Genomic DNA, 20,130 nt, shown 5'->3' with positions numbered 1-20,130 from the left:
AAAGATGATTTTAATATATCACTTGTACATTTTGTATTGCTCTTCTGGTGACAATGTAGTTTGTTTTTGTCAATTACCCTTTTAATAATAGGGTAAAGAAAATTAAGTTGATTTTTTAAAGAAAACTATACTGTCAATATACTATTCAAACAAATTAAAATGGTAAAAGTTATTGTACTTCAAGTAAAAATAAAAGAGCAAAAATATCAATCCCAGTTTTGATTACTTAAATTAACAAAAAAAATGCATATAGCAAAGGATAGTTTCAATCTGCCTACCTCTGGGTTATGGGCCCAGCATGCTTCCATTGCAGTACTCTGCTGCACATGTAAGTGCAAGAGATCCTGAAGCACTCAGTCATCATGGGAAAGTACCAATGTGTTTCTTCGTTGGTTGATGGAAGAAACATCTTACAAAAACTCTCCAGATTATTGACTTTTTAAAGTTTTTCTAGGAAACGTTCTAGATGTATGCTTATTAGCCTTTGTCAGTATATAATTTTTGCAAAGTGTCTCTGTGGCGCAATCGGTTAGTGTGTCCGGCTACTAACCAAAAGGTTGGTGGTTCAATCCCACCCAGGGACGTAATTGACCTTGTTATCAGATTTTGGTGATCTTTAAGTAGACAAGTCAAAATTTCAAACCCCCTGTTATGGTGTAGGGTACCTGGCCTTCTCTGATGTAATCAGAGTTAGATTTGATTCATTGATTTTATAAAAACAGCTAGGAAGCACAATTTAGCAGAGGGTTGCAGAGAAAAAGAAATATGCTGGCAAAAAAAAATCCAATTGAGTGATTAAACAGCTCTTCATTTTCTGGCTTTATTTTTATGCTAACAAATTTGTTCTCTGAAAAGTGTCCACAAAGCCAAGTCTCTGATTAACACCTTTGTAGGGATGGTTTTTCACCTATTACTAAATTAAACTTGCTTCATTGGAAAGGCAGCAAGATGCATCCTCATTTCAATGTCTACTGAAATAATACAGGTTGACACCAGGAAACATTAACGCCACTGCATCCTTGCTGCTTTCTCATGTAGAAGTCTGTTTAATGTGAAAACAAGGTGATATCTAATTAGCACACAGGTAAGGAATTAAGAAAATCTTTATTTAAGGGTGAAGATGTTTCTCACAAAATCGTTGCCCCAATGCATCATTGAAATTCAAGCTGGAAAGATGATTTTAATATATCACTTGTACATTTTGTATTGCTCTTCTGGTGACAATGTAGTTTGTTTTTGTCAATTACCCTTTTAATAATAGGGTAAAGAAAATTAAGTGGATTTTTTAAAGAAAACTATACTGTCAATATACTATTAAAACAAATTAAAATGGTAAAAGTTATTGTACTTTAAGTAAAAATAAAAGAGCAAAAATATCAATCCCAGTTTTGATTACTTAAATTAACAAAAAAAATGCATATAGCAAAGGATAGTTTCAATCTGCCTACCTCTGGGTTATGGGCCCAGCATGCTTCCATTGCAGTACTCTGCTGCACATGTAAGTGCAAGAGATCCTGAAGCACTCAGTCATCATGGGAAAGTACCAATGTGTTTCTTCGTTGGTTGATGGAAGAAACATCTTACATAAACTCTCCAGATTATTGACTTTTTAAAGTTTTTCTAGGAAACGTTCTAGATGTATGCTTATTAGCCTTTGTCAGAATATAATTTTTGCAAAGTGTCTCTGTGGCGCAATCGGTTAGTGTGTCCGGCTACTAACCAAAAGGTTGGTGGTTCAATCCCACCCAGGGACGTAATTGACCTTGTTATCATATTTTGGTGATCTTTAAGTAGACAAGTCAAAATTTCAAACCCCCTCTTATGGTGTAGGGTACCTGGCCTTCTCTGATGTAATCAGAGTTAGATTTGATTCATTGATTTTATAAAAACAGCTAGGAAGCACAATTTAGCAGTGGGTTGCAGAGAAAAAGAAATATGCTGGCAAAAAAAAATCCAATTAAATGATTAAACAGCTCTTCATTTTCTGGCTTTATTTTTATGCTAACAAATTTGTTCTCTGAAAAGTGTCCACAAAGCCAAGTCTCTGATTAACACCTTTGTAGGGATGGTTTTTCACCTATTACTAAATTAAACTTGCTTCATTGGAAAGGCAGCAAGATGCATCCTCATTTCAATGTCTACTGAAATAATACAGGTTGACACCAAGAAACATTAACGCCACTGCATCCTTGCTGCTTTCTCATGTAGAAGTCTGTTTAATGTGAAAACAAGGTGATATCTAATTAGCACACAGGTAAGGAATTAAGAAAATCTTTATTTAAGGGTGAAGATGTTTCTCACAAAATCGTTGCCCCAATGCATCATTGAAATTCAAGCTGGAAAGATGATTTTAATATATTACTTGTACATTTTGTATTGCTCTTCTGGTGACAATGTAGTTTGTTTTTGTCAATTACCCTTTTAATAATAGGGTAAAGAAAATTAAGTGGATTTTTTAAAGAAAACTATACTGTCAATATACTATTAAAACAAATTAAAATGGTAAAAGTTATTGTACTTTAAGTAAAAATAAAAGAGCAAAAATATCAATCCCAGTTTTGATTACTTTAATTAACAAAAAAATATGCATATAGCAGAGGATAGTTTTAATCTGCCTACCTCTGGGTTATGGGCCCAGCATGCTTCCATTGCAGTACTTTGCTGCACATGTAAGTGCAAGAGATCCTGAAGCACTCACTCATCATGGGAAAGTACCAATGTGTTTCTTCGTTGGTGGATGGAAGAAACATCTTACAAAAACTCTCCAGATTATTGACTTTTTAAAGTTTTTCTAGGAAACGTTTTAGATGAATGCTTATTAGCCTTTGTCAGTATATACTTTTGCAAAGTGTCTCTGTGGCGCAATCAGTTAGTGTGAACGGCTATAAACCAAAAGGTTGGTGGTTCAATCCCACCCAGGGACGTAATTGACCTTGTGATCAGATTTTGGTGATCTTTAAGTAGACAAGTCAACATTTCAAACCCCCTCTTATGTTGTAGGGTACCTGGCCTTCTCTGATGTAATCAGAGTTAGATTTGATTCAGTGATTTTATAAAAACAGCTAGGAAGCACAATTTAGCAGTGGGTTGCAGAGAAAAAGAAATATGCTGGCAAAAAAATCCAATTGAGTGATTAAACAGCTCTTAATTTTCTGGCTTTATTTTTATGCTAACAAATTTGTTCTCTGAAAAGTGTCCACAAAGCCAAGTCTCTGATTAACACCTTTGTAGGGATGGTTTTTCACCTATTACTAAATTAAATTTGCTTCATTGGAAAGGCAGCAAGATGCATCCTCATTTCAATGTCTACTGAAATAATACGGGTTGACACCAGGAAACATTAACGCCACTGCATCCTTGCTGCTTTCTCATGTGGAAGTCTGTTTAATGTGAAAACAAGGTGATATCTAATTAGCACACAGGTAAGGAATTAAGAAAATCTTTATTTAAGGGTGAAGATGTTTCTAACAAAATCGTTGCCCCAATGCATCATTGAAATTCAAGCTGGAAAGATGATTTTAATATATCACTTGTACATTTTGTATTGCTCTTCTGATGACAATGTAGTTTGTTTTTGTCAATTACCATTTTAATAATAGGGTAAAGAAAATTAAATGGATTTTTGAAAGAAAACAATACTGTCAATATACTATTAAAACAAATTAAAATGGTAAAAGTTATTGTACTTTAAGTAAAAATAAAAGAGCAAAAATATCAATCCCAGTTTTGTTTACTTAAATTAACAAAAAAAATGCATATAGCAAAGGATAGTTTCAATCTGCCTACCTCTGGGTTATGGGCCCAGCACGCTTCCATTGCAGTACTCTGCTGCACATGTAAGTGCAAGAGATCCTGAAGCACTCACTCATCATAGGAAAGTACCAATGTGTTTCTTCGTTGGTTGATGGAAGAAACATCTTACAAAAACTCTCCAGATTATTGACTTTTTAAAGTTTTTCTAGGAAACGTTCTAGATGTATGCTTATTAGCCTTTGTCAGTACGTACTTTTTACAAAGTGTCTCTGTGGCGCAATCGGTTAGTGTGTCTGGTTACTAACCAAAAGGTTGGTGGTTCAATCCCACCCAGGGACGTAATTGACCTTGTTATCAGATTTTGGTGATCTTTAAGTAGACAAGTCAAAATTTCAAACCCCCTGTTATGGTGTAGGGTACCTGGCCTTCTCTGATGTAATCAGAGTTAGATTTGATTCAGTGATTTTATAAAAACAGATAGGAAGCACAATTTAGCAGTGGGTTGCAGAGAAAAAGAAATATGCTGGAAAAAAAATCCAATTGAGTGATTAAACAGCTCTTCATTTTCTGGCTTTATTTTTATGCTAACAAATTTGTTCTCTGAAAAGTGTCCACAAAGCCAAGTCTCTGATTAACACCTTTGTAGGGATGGTTTTTCACCTATTACTAAATTAAACTTGCTTCATTGGAAAGGCAGCAAGATGCATCCTCATTTCAATTTCTACTGAAATAATACAGGTTGACACCAGGAAACATTAACGCCACTGCATCCTTGCTGCTTTCTCATGTGGAAGTCTGTTTAATGTGAAAACAAGGTGATATCTAATTAGCACACAGGTAAGGAATTAAGAAAATCTTTATTTAAGGGTGAAGATGTTTCTCACAAAATCGTTGCCCCAATGCATCATTGAAATTCAAGCTGGAAAGATGATTTTAATATATCACTTGTACATTTTGTATTGCTCTTCTGGTGACAATGTAGTTTGTTTTTGTCAATTACCCTTTTAATAATAGGGTAAAGAAAATTAAGTTGATTTTTTAAAGAAAACTATACTGTCAATATACTATTCAAACAAATTAAAATGGTAAAAGTTATTGTACTTCAAGTAAAAATAAAAGAGCAAAAATATCAATCCCAGTTTTGATTACTTAAATTAACAAAAAAAATGCATATAGCAAAGGATAGTTTCAATCTGCCTACCTCTGGGTTATGGGCCCAGCATGCTTCCATTGCAGTACTCTGCTGCACATGTAAGTGCAAGAGATCCTGAAGCACTCAGTCATCATGGGAAAGTACCAATGTGTTTCTTCGTTGGTTGATGGAAGAAACATCTTACAAAAACTCTCCAGATTATTGACTTTTTAAAGTTTTTCTAGGAAACGTTCTAGATGTATGCTTATTAGCCTTTGTCAGTATGTAATTTTTGCAAAGTGTCTCTGTGGCGCAATCGGTTAGTGTGTCCGGCTACTAACCAAAAGGTTGGTGGTTCAATCCCACCCAGGGACGTAATTGACCTTGTTATCAGATTTTGGTGATCTTTAAGTAGACAAGTCAAAATTTCAAACCCCCTGTTATGGTGTAGGGTACCTGGCCTTCTCTGATGTAATCAGAGTTAGATTTGATTCATTGATTTTATAAAAACAGCTAGGAAGCACAATTTAGCAGAGGGTTGCAGAGAAAAAGAAATATGCTGGCAAAAAAAAATCCAATTGAGTGATTAAACAGCTCTTCATTTTCTGGCTTTATTTTTATGCTAACAAATTTGTTCTCTGAAAAGTGTCCACAAAGCCAAGTCTCTGATTAACACCTTTGTAGGGATGGTTTTTCACCTATTACTAAATTAAACTTGCTTCATTGGAAAGGCAGCAAGATGCATCCTCATTTCAATGTCTACTGAAATAATACAGGTTGACACCAGGAAACATTAACGCCACTGCATCCTTGCTGCTTTCTCATGTAGAAGTCTGTTTAATGTGAAAACAAGGTGATATCTAATTAGCACACAGGTAAGGAATTAAGAAAATCTTTATTTAAGAGTGAAGATGTTTCTCACAAAATCGTTGCCCCAATGCATCATTGAAATTCAAGCTGGAAAGATGATTTTAATATATCACTTGTACATTTTGTATTGCTCTTCTGGTGACAATGTAGTTTGTTTTTGTCAATTACCCTTTTAATAATAGGGTAAAGAAAATTAAGTGGATTTTTTAAAGAAAACTATACTGTCAATATACTATTAAAACAAATTAAAATGGTAAAAGTTATTGTACTTTAAGTAAAAATAAAAGAGCAAAAATATCAATCCCAGTTTTGATTACTTAAATTAACAAAAAAAATGCATATAGCAAAGGATAGTTTCAATCTGCCTACCTCTGGGTTATGGGCCCAGCATGCTTCCATTGCAGTACTCTGCTGCACATGTAAGTGCAAGAGATCCTGAAGCACTCAGTCATCATGGGAAAGTACCAATGTGTTTCTTCGTTGGTTGATGGAAGAAACATCTTACATAAACTCTCCAGATTATTGACTTTTTAAAGTTTTTCTAGGAAACGTTTTAGATGAATGCTTATTAGCCTTTGTCAGTATGGACTTTTGCAAAGTGTCTCTGTGGCGCAATCAGTTAGTGTGTATGGCTATTAACCAAAAGGTTGGTGGTTCAATCCCACCCAGGGGTGTAATTGACCTTGTTATCAGATTTTGGTGATCTTAAAGTAGACAAGTCAAAATATCAAACCCCCTCTTATGGTGTAGGGTACCTGGCCTTCTCTGATGTAATCAGAGTTAGATTTGATTCAGTGATTTTATAAAAACAGCTAGGAAGCACAATTTAGCAGTGGGTTGCAGAGAAAAAGAAATATGCTGGCAAAAAAATCCAATTGAGTGATTAAACAGCTCTTCATTTTCTGGCTTTATTTTTATGCTAACAAATTTGTTCTCTGAAAAGTGTCCACAAAGCCAAGTCTCTGATTAACACCTTTGTAAGGATGGTTTTTCACCTATTACTAAATTAAACTTGCTTCATTGGAAAGGCAGCAAGATGCATCCTCATTTCAATGTCTACTGAAATAATACAGGTTGACACCAGGAAACATTAACGCCACTGCATCCTTGCTGCTTTCTCATGTGGAAGTCTGTTTAATGTGAAAACAAGGTGATATCTAATTAGCACACAGGTAAGGAATTAAGAAAATCTTTATTTAAGGGTGAAAATGTTTCTCACAAAATCGTTGCCCCAATGCATCATTGAAATTCAAGCTGGAAAGATGATTTTAATATATCACTTGTACATTTTGTATTGCTCTTCTGGTGACAATGTAGTTTGTTTTTGTCAATTACCATTTTAATAATAGGGTAAAGAAAATTAAGTGGATTTTTAAAAGAAAACAATTCTTTCAATATACTATTAAAACAAATTAAAATGGTAAAAGTTATTGTACTTTAATGAAAAATAAAAGAGCAAAAATATCAATCCCAGTTTTGGATTACTTTAATTAACAAAAAAAATGCATATAGCAGAGGATAGTTTTAATCTGCCTACCTCTGGGTTATGGGCCCAGCATGCTTCCATTGCAGTACTCTGCTGCACATGTAAGTGCAAGAGATCCTGAAGCACTCACTCATCATGGGAAAGTACCAATGTGTTTCTTCGTTGGTGGATGGAAGAAACATCTTACAAAAACTCTCCAGATTATTGACTTTTTAAAGTTTTTCTAGGAAATGTTTTAGATGAATGCTTATTAGCCTTTGTCAGTATGTACTTTTGCAAAGTGTCTCTGTGGTGCAATCAGTTAGTGTGTACGGCTATAAACCAGAAGGTTGGTGGTTCAATTCCACCCAGGGACGTAATTGACCTTGTGATCAGATTTTGGTGATCTTTAAGTAGACAAGTCAAAATTTCAAATTCCCTCTTATGGTGTAGGGTACCTGGCCTTCTCTGATGTAATCAGAGTTAGATTTGATTCAGTGATTTTATAAAAACAGCTAGGAAGCACAATTTAGCAGTGGGTTGCAGAGAAAAAGAAATATGCTGGCAAAAAAATCCAATTGAGTGATTAAACAGCTCTTCATTTTCTGGCTTTATTTTTATGCTAACAAATTTGTTCTCTGAAAAGTGTCCACAAAGCCAAGTCTCTGATGAACACCTTTGTAAGGATGGTTTTTCACCTATTACTAAATTAAACTTGCTTCATTGGAAAGGCAGCAAGATGCATCCTCATTTCAATGTCTACTGAAATAATACAGGTTGACACCAGGAAACATTAACGCCAATGCATCCTTGCTGCTTTCTCATGTGGAAGTCTGTTTAATGTGAAAACAAGGTGATATCAAATTAGCACACAGGTAAGGAATTAAGAAAATCTTTATTTAAGGGTGAAGATGTTTCTCACAAAATCGTTGCCCCAATGCATCATTGAAATTCAAGCTGGAAAGATGATTTTAATATATCACTTGTACATTTTGTATTGCTCTTCTGGTGACAATGTAGTTTGTTTTTGTCAATTACCATTTTAATAATAGGGTAAAGAAAATTAAGTGGATTTTTGAAAGAAAACAATACTGTCAATATACTATTAAAACAAATTAAAATGGTAAAAGTTATTGTACTTTAAGTAAACATAAAATAGCTAACATATCAATCCCAGTTTTGGATTACTTTAATTAACAAAAAAAATGCATATAGCAGAGGATAGTTTCAATCTGCCTACCTCAGGGTAATGGGCCCAGCATGCTTCCATTGCAGTACTCTGCTGCACATGTAAGTGCAAGAGATCCTGAAGCACTCATCTCATCATGGGAAAGTACCAATGTGTTTCTTCGTTGGTTGAGTTAAGAAAATTCTTACAAAAACTCTCCAGATTATTGACTTTTTAAAGTTTTTCTAGGAAACGTTCTAGATGAATGCTTATTAGCCTTTGTCAGTATGTACTTTTTGCAAAGTGTCTCTGTGGCGCAATCGGTTAGTGTGTCTGGCTACTAACCAAAAGGTTGGTGGTTCAATCCCACCCAGGGACATAATTGACCTTGTGACCAGGTTTTGGTGATATTTAAGTAGACAAGTCAAAATTTCAAACCCCCTCTTATGGTGTAGGGTACCTGGCCTTCTCTGATGTAATCAGAGTTAGATTTGATTCAGTGATTTTATAAAAAACAGCTAGGAAGCACAATTTAGCAATGGGTTGCAGAGAAAAAAAATATGCTGGCAGAAAAATCCAATTGAGTGATTAAACAGCTCTTCATTTTCTGCCTTTATTTTTATGCTAACAAATTTGTTCTCTAAAAAGTATCCACAAAGCCAAGTCTCTGATTAACACCTTTGTAGGGATGGTTTTTCACCTATAACTAAATTAAACTTGCTTCATTGGAAAGGCAGCAAGATGCATCCTCATTTCAATGTCTACTGAAATAATACAGGTTGACACCAGGAAACATTAACGCCACTGCATCCTTGCTGCTTTCTCATGTAGAAGTCTGTTTAATGTGAAAACAAGGTGATATCTAATTAGCACACAGGTAAGGAATTAAGAAAATCTTTATTTAAGGGTGAAGATGTTTCTCACAAAATCGTTGCCCCAATGCATCATTGAAATTCAAGCTGGAAAGATGATTTTAATATATCACTTGTACATTTTGTATTGCTCTTCTGGTGACAATGTAGTTTGTTTTTGTCAATTACCCTTTTAATAATAGGGTAAAGAAAATTAAGTGGATTTTTTAAAGAAAACTATACTGTCAATATACTATTAAAACAAATTAAAATGGTAAAAGTTATTGTACTTTAAGTAAAAATAAAAGAGCAAAAATATCAATCCCAGTTTTGATTACTTAAATTAACAAAAAAAATGCATATAGCAAAGGATAGTTTCAATCTGCCTACCTCTGGGTTATGGGCCCAGCATGCTTCCATTGCAGTACTCTGCTGCACATGTAAGTGCAAGAGATCCTGAAGCACTCACTCATCATGGGAAAGTACCAATGTGTTTCTTCGTTGGTTGATGGAAGAAACATCTTACAAAAACTCTCCAGCTTATTAACTTTTTAAAGTTTTTCTAGGAAACGTTCTAGATGTATGCTTATTAGCCTTTGTCAGTATATACTTTTTGCAAAGTGTCTCTGTGGCGCAATCGGGTAGTGTGTCTGGCTACTAACCAAAAGTTTGGTGGTTCAATCCCACCCAGGGAAGTAATTGAACTTGTTATCAGATTTTGGTGATCTTTAAGTAGACAAGTCAAAATTTCAAACCGCCTCTTATGGTGTAGGGTACCTGGCCTTCTCTGATGTAATCAGAGTTAGATTTGATTCAGTGATTTTATAAAAACAGCTAGGAAGCACAATTTAGCAGTGGGTTGCAGAGAAAAAGAAATATGCTGGCAAAAAAAATCCAATTGAGTGATTAAACAGCTCTTCATTTTCTGGCTTTATTTTATGCTAACAAATTTGTTCTCTGAAAAGTGTCCACAAAGCCAAGTCTCTGATTAACACCTTTGTAGGGATTGTTTTTCACCTATTACTAAATTAAACTTGCTTCATTGGAAAGGCAGTAAGATGCATCCTCATTTCAATGTCTACTGAAATAATACAGGTTGACACCAGGAAACATTAACGCCACTGCATCCTTGCTGCTTTCTCATGTAGAAGTCTGTTTAATGTGAAAACAAGGTGATATCTAATTAGCACACAGGTAAGGAATTAAGAAAATCTTTATTTAAGGGTGAAGATGTTTCTCACAAAATCGTTGCCCCAATGCATCATTGAAATTCAAGCTGGAAAGATGATTTTAATATATCACTTGTACATTTTGTATTGCTCTTCTGGTGACAATGTAGTTTGTTTTTGTCAATTACCCTTTTAATAATAGGGTAAAGAAAATTAAGTGGATTTTTTAAAGAAAACTATACTGTCAATATACTATTAAAACAAATTAAAATGGTAAAAGCTATTGTACTTTAAGTAAAAATAAAAGAGCAAAAATATCAATCCCAGTTTTGATTACTTAAATTAACAAAAAAAAAATGCATATAGCAAAGGATAGTTTCAATCTGCCTACCTCTGGGTTATGGGCCCAGCATGCTTCCATTGCAGTACTCTGCTGCACATGTAAGTGCAAGAGATCCTGAAGCACTCACTCATCATGGGAAAGTACCAATGTGTTTCTTCGTTGGTTGATGGAAGAAACATCTTACAAAAACTCTCCAGATTATTGACTTTTTAAAGTTTTTCTAGGAAACGTTCTAGATGTATGCTTATTAGCCTTTGTCAGTACGTACTTTTTACAAAGTGTCTCTGTGGCGCAATCGGGTAGTGTGTCTGGCTACTAACCAAAAGGTTGGTGGTTCAATCCCACCCAGGGACGTAATTGACCTTGTTATCAGATTTTGGTGATCTTTAAGTAGACAAGTCAAAATTTCAAACCCCCTGTTATGGTGTAGGGTACCTGGCCTTCTCTGATGTAATCAGAGTTAGATTTGATTCAGTGATTTTATAAAAACAGCTAGGAAGCACAATTTAGCAGTGGGTTGCAGAGAAAAAGAAATATGCTGGAAAAAAAATCCAATTGAGTGATTAAACAGCTCTTCATTTTCTGGCTTTATTTTTATGCTAACAAATTTGTTCTCTGAAAAGTGTCCACAAAGCCAAGTCTCTGATTAACACCTTTGTAGGGATGGTTTTTCACCTATTACTAAATTAAACTTGCTTCATTGGAAAGGCAGCAAGATGCATCCTCATTTCAATTTCTACTGAAATAATACAGGTTGACACCAGGAAACATTAACGCCACTGCATCCTTGCTGCTTTCTCATGTGGAAGTCTGTTTAATGTGAAAACAAGGTGATATCTAATTAGCACACAGGTAAGGAATTAAGAAAATCTTTATTTAAGGGTGAAGATGTTTCTCACAAAATCGTTGCCCCAATGCATCATTGAAATTCAAGCTGGAAAGATGATTTTAATATATCACTTGTACATTTTGTATTGCTCTTCTGGTGACAATGTAGTTTGTTTTTGTCAATTACCATTTTAATAATAGGGTAAAGAAAATTAAGTGGATTTTTGAAAGAAAACAATACTGTCAATATACTATTAAAACAAATTAAAATGGTAAAAGTTATTGTACTTTAAGTAAACATAAAATAGCTAACATATCAATACCAGTTTTGGATTACTTTAATTAACAAAAAAAATGCATATAGCAGAGGATAGTTTCAATCTGCCTACCTCTGGGTAATGGGCCCAGCATGCTTCCATTGCAGTACTCTGCTGCACATGTAAGTGCAAGAGATCCTGAAGCACTCACTCATCATGGGAAAGTACCAATTTGTTTCTTCGTTGGTTGATTTAAGAAAATTCTTACAAAAACTCTCCAGATTATTGACTTTTTAAAGTTTTTCTAGGAAATGTTCTAGATGAATGCTTATTAGCCTTTGTCAGTATGTACTTTTTGCAAAGTGTCACTGTGGCGCAATCGGTTAGTGTGTCCGGCTACTAACCAAAAGGTTGGTGGTTTAATCCCACCCAGGGACATAATTGACCTTGTGATCAGGTTTTGGTGATATTTAAGTAGACAAGTCAAAATTTCAAACCCCCTCTTATGGTGTAGGGTACCTGGCCTTCTCTGATGTAATCAGAGTTAGATTTGATTCAGTGATTTTATAAAAAACAGCTAGGAAGCACAATTTAGCAATGGGTTGCAGAGAAAAAAAATATGCTGGCAGAAAAATCCAATTGAGTGATTAAACAGCTCTTCATTTTCTGCCTTTATTTTTATGCTAACAAATTTGTTCTCTAAAAAGTGTCCACAAAGCCAAGTCTCTGATTAACACCTTTGTAGGGATGGTTTTTCACCTATAACTAAATTAAACTTGCTTCATTGGAAAGGCAGCAAGATGCATCCTCATTTCAATGTCTACTGAAATAATACAGGTTGACACCAGGAAACATTAACGCCACTGCATCCTTGCTGCTTTCTCATGTAGAAGTCTGTTTAATGTGAAAACAAGGTGATATCTAATTAGCACACAGGTAAGGAATTAAGAAAATCTTTATTTAAGGGTGAAGATGTTTCTCACAAAATCGTTGCCCCAATGCATCATTGAAATTCAAGCTGGAAAGATGATTTTAATATATCACTTGTACATTTTGTATTGCTCTTCTGGTGACAATGTAGTTTGTTTTTGTCAATTACCATTTTAATAATAGGGTAAAGAAAATTAAGTGGATTTTTTAAAGAAAATAATACTTTCAATATACTATTAAAACAAATTAAAATGGTAAAAGTTATTGTACTTTAATGAAAAATAAAAGAGCAAAAATATCAATCCCAGTTTTGGATTACTTTAATTAACAAAAAAATATGCATATAGCAGAGGATAGTTTTAATCTGCCTACCTCTGGGTTATGGGCCCAGCATGCTTCCATTGCAGTACTTTGCTGCACATGTAAGTGCAAGAGATCCTGAAGCACTCACTCATCATGGGAAAGTACCAATGTGTTTCTTCGTTGGTGGATGGAAGAAACATCTTACAAAAACTCTCCAGATTATTGACTTTTTAAAGTTTTTCTAGGAAACGTTTTAGATGAATGCTTATTAGCCTTTGTCAGTATATGCTTTTGCAAAGTGTCTCTGTGGTGCAATCAGTTAGTGTGAACGGCTATAAACCAAAAGGTTGGTGGTTCAATCCCACCCAGAGACGTAATTGACCTTGTGATCAGATTTTGGTGATCTTTAAGTAGACAAGTCAACATTTCAAACCCCCTCTTATGGTGTAGGGTACCTGGCCTTCTCTGATGTAATCAGAGTTAGATTTGATTCAGTGATTTTATAAAAACAGCTAGGAAGCACAATTTAGCAGTGGGTTGCAGAGAAAAAGAAATATGCTGGCAAAAAAATCCAATTGAGTGATTAAACAGCTCTTAATTTTCTGGCTTTATTTTTATGCTAACAAATTTGTTCTCTGAAAAGTGTCCACAAAGCCAAGTCTCTGATTAACACCTTTGTAGGGATGGTTTTTCACCTATTACTAAATTAAATTTGCTTCATTGGAAAGGCAGCAAGATGCATCCTCATTTCAATGTCTACTGAAATAATACGGGTTGACACCAGGAAACATTAACGCCACTGCATCCTTGCTGCTTTCTCATGTGGAAGTCTGTTTAATGTGAAAACAAGGTGATATCTAATTAGCACACAGGTAAGGAATTAATAAAATCTTTATTTAAGGGTGAAGATGTTTCTCACAAAATCGTTGCCCCAATGCATCATTGAAATTCAAGCTGGAAAGATGATTTTAATATATCACTTGTACATTTTGTATTGCTCTTCTGGTGACAATGTAGTTTGTTTTTGTCAATTACCATTTTAATAATAGGGTAAAGAAAATTAAGTGGATTTTTGAAAGAAAACAATACTGTCAATATACTATTAAAACAAATTAAAATGGTAAAAGTTATTGTACTTTAAGTAAAAATAAAAGAGCAAAAATATCAATCCCAGTTTTGATTACTTAAATTAACAAAAAAAATGCATATAGCAAAGGATAGTTTCAATCTGCCTACCTCTGGGTTATGGGCCCAGCATGCTTCCATTGCAGTACTCTGCTGCACATGTAAGTGCAAGAGATCCTGAAGCACTCACTCATCATAGGAAAGTACCAATGTGTTTCTTCGTTGGTTGATGGAAGAAACATCTTACAAAAACTCTCCAGATTATTGACTTTTTAAAGTTTTTCTAGGAAACGTTCTAGATGTATGCTTATTAGCCTTTGTCAGTACGTACTTTTTACAAAGTGTCTCTGTGGCGCAATCGGTTAGTGTGTCTGGTTGGTGGTTCAATCCCACCCAGGGACGTAATTGACCTTGTTATCAGATTTTGGTGATCTTTAAGTAGACAAGTCAAAATTTCAAACCCCCTGTTATGGTGTAGGGTACCTGGCCTTCTCTGATGTAATCAGAGTTAGATTTGATTCAGTGATTTTATAAAAACAGATAGGAAGCACAATTTAGCAGTGGGTTGCAGAGAAAAAGAAATATGCTGGGAAAAAAATCCAATTGAGTGATTAAACAGCTCTTCATTTTCTGGCTTTATTTTTATGCTAACAAATTTGTTCTCTGAAAAGTGTCCACAAAGCCAAGTCTCTGATTAACACCTTTGTAGGGATGGTTTTTCACCTATTACTAAATTAAACTTGCTTCATTGGAAAGGCAGCAAGATGCATCCTCATTTCAATTTCTACTGAAATAATACAGGTTGACACCAGGAAACATTAACGCCACTGCATCCTTGCTGCTTTCTCATGTGGAAGTCTGTTTAATGTGAAAACAAGGTGATATCTAATTAGCACACAGGTAAGGAATTAAGAAAATCTTTATTTAAGGGTGAAGATGTTTCTCACAAAATCGTTGCCCCAATGCATCATTGAAATTCAAGCTGGAAAGATGATTTTAATATATCACTTGTACATTTTGTATTGCTCTTCTGGTGACAATGTAGTTTGTTTTTGTCAATTACCCTTTTAATATTAGGGTAAAGAAAATTAAGTTGATTTTTTAAAGAAAACTATACTGTCAATATACTATTCAAACAAATTAAAATGGTAAAAGTTATTGTACTTCAAGTAAAAATAAAAGAGCAAAAATATCAATCCCAGTTTTGATTACTTAAATTAACAAAAAAAATGCATATAGCAAAGGATAGTTTCAATCTGCCTACCTCCGGGTTATGGGCCCAGCATGCTTCCGTTGCAGTACTCTGCTGCACATGTAAGTGCAAGAGATCCTGAAGCACTCACTCATCATGGGAAAGTACCAATGTGTTTCTTCGTTGGTTGATGGAAGAAACATTTTACAATAATTCTCCAGATTATTGACTTTTTAAAGTTTTTCTAGGAAACGTTCTAGATGTATGCTTATTAGCCTTTGTCAGTATGTACTTTTTGCGAAGTGTCTCTGTGGCGCAATCGGTTAGTGTGTCCGGCTACTAACCAAAAGGTTGGTGGTTCAATCCCACCCAGGGACGTAATTGACCTTGTTATCAGATTTTGGTGATCTTTAAGTAGACAAGTCAAAATTTCAAACCCCCTGTTATGGTGTAGGGTACCTGGCCTTTTCTGATGTAATCAGAGTTAGATTTGATTCAGTGATTTAATAAAAACAGCTAGGAAGCACAATTTAGCAGTGGGTTGCAGAGAAAAAGAAATATGCTGGCAAAAAAATCCAATTGAGTGATTAAACAGCTCTTCATTTTCTGGCTTTATTTTTATGCTAACAAATTTGTTCTCTGAAAAGTGTCCACAAAGCCAAGTCTCTGATTAACACCTTTGTAGGGATGGTTTTTCACCTATTACTAAATTAAACTTGCTTCATTGGAAAGGCAGCAAGATGCATCTTCATTTCAATGTCTACTGAAATAATACAGGTTGACACCAGGAAACATTACCGCCACTGCATCCTTGCTGCTTTCTCATGTAGAAGTCTGTTTAATGTGAAAACAAGGTGATATCTAATTAGCACACAGGTAAGGAATTAAGAAAATCTTTATTTAAGGGTGAAGATGTTTCTCACAAAATCGTTGCCCCAATGCATCATTGAAATTCAAGCTGGAAAGATGATTTTAATATATCACTTGTACATTTTGTATTGCTCTTCTGGTGACAATGTAGTTTGTTTTTGTCAATTACCATTTTAATAATAGGGTAAAGAAAATTAAGTGGATTTTTGAAAGAAAACAATACTGTCAATATACTATTAAAACAAATTAAAATGGTAAAAGTTATTGTACTTTAAGTAAAAATAAAAGAGCCAAAATATCAATCCCAGTTTTGGATTACTTTAATTAACAAAAAAAATGCATATAGCAGAGAATAGTTTCAATCTGCTTACCTCTGGGTTATGTGCCCAGCATGCTTCCATTGCTGTACTCTGCTGCACATGTAAGTGCAGTAGATCCTGAAGCACTCACTCATCATGGGAAAGTACCAATGTGTTTCTTCGTTGGTTGATGGAAGAAACATCTTACAAAAACTCTCCAGATTATTGACTTTTTAAAGTTTTTCTAGGAAACGTTTTAGATGAATGCTTATTAGCCTTTGTCAGTATGTACTTTTGCAAAGTGTCTCTGTGGCGCAATCAGTTAGTGTGTATGGCTATTAACCAAAAGGTTGGTGGTTCAATCCCACCCAGGGACGTAATTGACCTTGTTATCAGATTTTGGTGATCTTTAAGTAGACAAGTCAAAATTTCAAACCCCCTCTTATGGTGTAGGGTACCTGGCCTTCTCTGATGTAATCAGAGTTAGATTTGATTCAGTGATTTTATAAAAACAGCTAGGAAGCACAATTTAGCAGTGGGTTGCAGAGAAAAAGAAATATGCTGGCAAAAAAATCCAATTGAGTGATTAAACAGCTCTTCATTTTCTGGCTTTATTTTTATGCTAACAAATTTGTTCTCTGAAAAGTGTCCACAAAGCCAAGTCTTTGATTAACACCTTTGTAGGGATGGTTTTTCACCTATTACTAAATTAAATTTGCTTCATTGGAAAGGCAGCAAGATGCATCCTCATTTCAATGTCTACTGAAATAATACGGGTTGACACCAGGAAACATTAACGCCACTGCATCCTTGCTGCTTTCTCATGTGGAAGTCTGTTTAATGTGAAAACAAGGTGATATCTTATTAGCACACAGGTAAGGAATTAAGAAAATCTTTATTTAAGGGTGAAGATGTTTCTCACAAAATCGTTGCCCCAATGCATCATTGAAATTCAAGCTGGAAAGATGATTTTAATATATCACTTGTACATTTTGTATTGCTCTTCTGGTGACAATGTAGTTTGTTTTTGTCAATTACCCTTTTAATAATAGGGTAAAGAAAATTAAGTGGATTTTTTAAAGAAAACTATACTGTCAATATACTATTAAAACAAATTAAAATGGTAAAAGTTATTGTACTTTAAGTAAAAATAAAAGAGCAAAAATATCAATCCCAGTTTTGATTACTTAAATTAACAAAAAAAAAATGCATATAGCAAAGGATAGTTTCAATCTGCCTACCTCTGGGTTATGGGCCCAGTATGCTTCCATTGCAGTACTCTGCTGCACATGTAAGTGCAAAAGATCCTGAAGCACTCACTCATCATGGGAAAGTACCAATGTGTTTCTTCTTTGGTTGATGGAAGAAACATCTTACAAAAACTCTCCAGATTATTGACTTTTTAAAGTTTTTCTAGGAAACGTTTTAGATGAATGCTTATTAGCCTTTGTCAGTATGGACTTTTGCAAAGTGTCTCTGTGGCGCAATCAGTTAGTGTGTATGGCTATTAACCAAAAGGTTGGTGGTTCAATCCCACCCAGGGACGTAATTGACCTTGTTATCAGATTTTGGTGATCTTTAAGTAGACAAGTCAAAATATCAAACCCCCTCTTATGGTGTAGGGTACCTGGCCTTCTCTGATGTAATCAGAGTTAGATTTGATTCAGTGATTTTATAAAAACAGCTAGGAAGCACAATTTAGCAGTGGGTTGCAGAGAAAAAGAAATATGCTGGCAAAAAAATCCAATTGAGTGATTAAACAGCTCTTCATTTTCTGGCTTTATTTTTATGCTAACAAATTTGTTCTCTGAAAAGTGTCCACAAAGCCAAGTCTCTGATTAACACCTTTGTAAGGATGGTTTTTCACCTATTACTAAATTAAACTTGCTTCATTGGAAAGGCAGCAAGATGCATCCTCATTTCAATGTCTACTGAAATAATACAGGTTGACACCAGGAAACATTAACGCCACTGCATCCTTGCTGCTTTCTCATGTGGAAGTCTGTTTAATGTGAAAACAAGGTGATATCTAATTAGCACACAGGTAAGGAATTAAGAAAATCTTTATTTAAGGGTGAAAATGTTTCTCACAAAATCGTTGCCCCAATGCATCATTGAAATTCAAGCTGGAAAGATGATTTTAATATATCACTTGTACATTTTGTATTGCTCTTCTGGTGACAATGTAGTTTGTTTTTGTCAATTACCCTTTTAATAATAGGGTAAAGAAAATTAAGTGGATTTTTTAAAGAAAACTATACTGTCAATATACTATTAAAACAAATTAAAATGGTAAAAGTTATTGTACTTTAAGTAAAAATAAAAGAGCAAAAATATCAATCCCAGTTTTGATTACTTAAATTAACAAAAAAAAAATGCATATAGCAAAGGATAGTTTCAATCTGCCTACCTCTGGGTTATGGGCCCAGTATGCTTCCATTGCAGTACTCTGCTGCACATGTAAGTGCAAAAGATCCTGAAGCACTCACTCATCATGGGAAAGTACCAATGTGTTTCTTCTTTGGTTGATGGAAGAAACATCTTACAAAAACTCTCCAGATTATTGACTTTTTAAAGTTTTTCTAGGAAACGTTTTAGATGAATGCTTATTAGCCTTTGTCAGTATGGACTTTTGCAAAGTGTCTCTGTGGCGCAATCAGTTAGTGTGTATGGCTATTAACCAAAAGGTTGGTGGTTCAATCCCACCCAGGGACGTAATTGACCTTGTTATCAGATTTTGGTGATCTTTAAGTAGACAAGTCAAAATATCAAACCCCCTCTTATGGTGTAGGGTACCTGGCCTTCTCTGATGTAATCAGAGTTAGATTTGATTCAGTGATTTTATAAAAACAGCTAGGAAGCACAATTTAGCAGTGGGTTGCAGAGAAAAAGAAATATGCTGGCAAAAAAATCCAATTGAGTGATTAAACAGCTCTTCATTTTCTGGCTTTATTTTTATGCTAACAAATTTGTTCTCTGAAAAGTGTCCACAAAGCCAAGTCTCTGATTAACACCTTTGTAAGGATGGTTTTTCACCTATTACTAAATTAAACTTGCTTCATTGGAAAGGCAGCAAGATGCATCCTCATTTCAATGTCTACTGAAATAATACAGGTTGACACCAGGAAACATTAACGCCACTGCATCCTTGCTGCTTTCTCATGTGGAAGTCTGTTTAATGTGAAAACAAGGTGATATCTAATTAGCACACAGGTAAGGAATTAAGAAAATCTTTATTTAAGGGTGAAAATGTTTCTCACAAAATCGTTGCCCCAATGCATCATTGAAATTCAAGCTGGAAAGATGATTTTAATATATCACTTGTACATTTTGTATTGCTCTTCTGGTGACAATGTAGTTTGTTTTTGTCAATTACCATTTTAATAATAGGGTAAAGAAAATTAAGTGGATTTTTAAAAGAAAACAATTCTTTCAATATACTATTAAAACAAATTAAAATGGTAAAAGTTATTGTACTTTAATGAAAAATAAAAGAGCAAAAATATCAATCCCAGTTTTGGATTACTTTAATTAACAAAAAAAATGCATATAGCAGAGGATAGTTTCAATCTGCC

The 20,130-nt window shown here is 34.5% G+C and overlaps 7 non-coding genes across 7 annotated transcripts; all 7 read left to right on the top strand.

Moving 5' to 3' along the window:
- The first annotated feature begins 510 nt into the window (after nt 1-510).
- TRNAS-ACU (transfer RNA serine (anticodon ACU)) lies at nt 511-584 on the top strand. Its single transcript has one exon. It is a non-coding gene; the product is annotated as a tRNA-Ser (tRNA).
- A 1,096-nt stretch (nt 585-1,680) lies between these two features.
- TRNAS-ACU (transfer RNA serine (anticodon ACU)) lies at nt 1,681-1,754 on the top strand. Its single transcript has one exon. It is a non-coding gene; the product is annotated as a tRNA-Ser (tRNA).
- A 2,264-nt stretch (nt 1,755-4,018) lies between these two features.
- Nucleotides 4,019-4,092, top strand: TRNAS-ACU (transfer RNA serine (anticodon ACU)). The gene has a single exon. It is a non-coding gene; the product is annotated as a tRNA-Ser (tRNA).
- A 1,094-nt stretch (nt 4,093-5,186) lies between these two features.
- TRNAS-ACU (transfer RNA serine (anticodon ACU)) lies at nt 5,187-5,260 on the top strand. The gene has a single exon. It is a non-coding gene; the product is annotated as a tRNA-Ser (tRNA).
- Nucleotides 5,261-8,693: 3,433 nt separating this feature from the next.
- On the top strand, nt 8,694-8,767 carry TRNAS-ACU (transfer RNA serine (anticodon ACU)). Its single transcript has one exon. It is a non-coding gene; the product is annotated as a tRNA-Ser (tRNA).
- A 2,264-nt stretch (nt 8,768-11,031) lies between these two features.
- On the top strand, nt 11,032-11,105 carry TRNAS-ACU (transfer RNA serine (anticodon ACU)). The gene has a single exon. It is a non-coding gene; the product is annotated as a tRNA-Ser (tRNA).
- A 4,585-nt stretch (nt 11,106-15,690) lies between these two features.
- Nucleotides 15,691-15,764, top strand: TRNAS-ACU (transfer RNA serine (anticodon ACU)). Its single transcript has one exon. It is a non-coding gene; the product is annotated as a tRNA-Ser (tRNA).
- Nucleotides 15,765-20,130: the final 4,366 nt, after the last annotated feature.

The sequence above is a fragment of the Pseudophryne corroboree genome, chromosome 8 (assembly GCF_028390025.1).
Source record: "Pseudophryne corroboree isolate aPseCor3 chromosome 8, aPseCor3.hap2, whole genome shotgun sequence".
Lineage (NCBI taxonomy): Eukaryota > Metazoa > Chordata > Amphibia > Anura > Myobatrachidae > Pseudophryne > Pseudophryne corroboree.
The sequence above is the reverse complement of the archived record's forward strand: the minus strand, read 5'-3'. Positions and strand labels throughout refer to the sequence as shown.